This window comes from Canis lupus, chromosome 28 (genome assembly GCF_003254725.2).
Source record: "Canis lupus dingo isolate Sandy chromosome 28, ASM325472v2, whole genome shotgun sequence".
NCBI classification, from domain to species: Eukaryota; Metazoa; Chordata; class Mammalia; order Carnivora; family Canidae; genus Canis; species Canis lupus.
The window spans coordinates 18,703,643-18,704,752 of NC_064270.1; the positions used below are offsets into that span (position 1 = coordinate 18,703,643).

Sequence of the window (1,110 nt, forward strand, 5' to 3'; positions counted from 1 at the left end):
TAGGGGAATGGCTATCATCTCTCTTGGTCTTATATACGTGGATGTGAAATATGAAAGTTCGTGTGAGTGAAGATATAGACCAGAGAAAGCAGGAAAGAATATAGAACATCAATAAATTTTTGGTGGCCTTAACAGAAGACAATGGAACAGAGCAGAAACAAACAAACAAACAAACAAAACGGATAAAACAGATAGGACAGATAGGATGCCCCTGGAAAATGTGGTGTCAGCTTTGCACAGTGGCAGTATTGTAGCCAATGAGGTTTATCCGAGGCGCGATTATTGCTGATTGAAAATGTGATGTCTATTTGGGTTGAACTACATGTTTGCAACTTTTCTCCCTCTGATTTTATAATATACAAACAGTATAGGAAAATGAATAGAAAAGACACATATTAGAGCAAATATAATTCACTTCTGACCTTACGAAAATCAGGAAGAATTAGAGGAAAATGGAGTTCTTGTAGGTGAATACAACAAACAATAACCACAACAAAATCTTATTACTGATATAGTGATCTCATGTTTACTCTTAACTGGGATAATCTCGTTAATTTCATATGTTTACCTTAGCATACTGTAATTACCCTAAATACAATTCTCATTGCACTCATTGACTTATTCCTTGAATAAACCATTTCTCCCTAATTACTTAGAAGTCAGCTTTTCCTGTCATGTCTCTATCTGCAAATATAGGGAGTGGCACCCTAGAAATATGAATCATGAAGCCAACACAGTATCTAGACAGTCTCAGATGTATTTGTTCTTAGTTGAGCGCTGATGATTCTTGGCTTACTTTTTCCCCCCTTGAATTTCTTTAATACATACTACAGCAGCCTACCTCCTCCAGAAAAAGTCAACACAGTGATTAATACTGACCCTTGGGGTATAATTTCATGTCATTAACAGAGTGAAACCAACAGCAGTAGCAAAGTGATGCATTTTTTAAGCTTCTCTGCTCAGCCCCATTTCTATGATTTTTAATATGCCATTACAAGTCAAGTTTTGTCATTTTCTCAGAAAACTGAATGTCTGGGATGATATTGCCTTCATTTATTGTTGCTCCAACAAATATTCATGTCTGCAATGTCATCAGACAGGTCCCTAAAA

General features: G+C 36.1%; 1 pseudogene; it reads left to right on the plus strand.

The window, feature by feature from the left end:
* Positions 1-228: 228 nt before the first annotated feature.
* Positions 229-387, plus strand: LOC112672656 (U4 spliceosomal RNA; annotated as a pseudogene).
* The last annotated feature ends 723 nt before the right edge of the window (positions 388-1,110 follow it).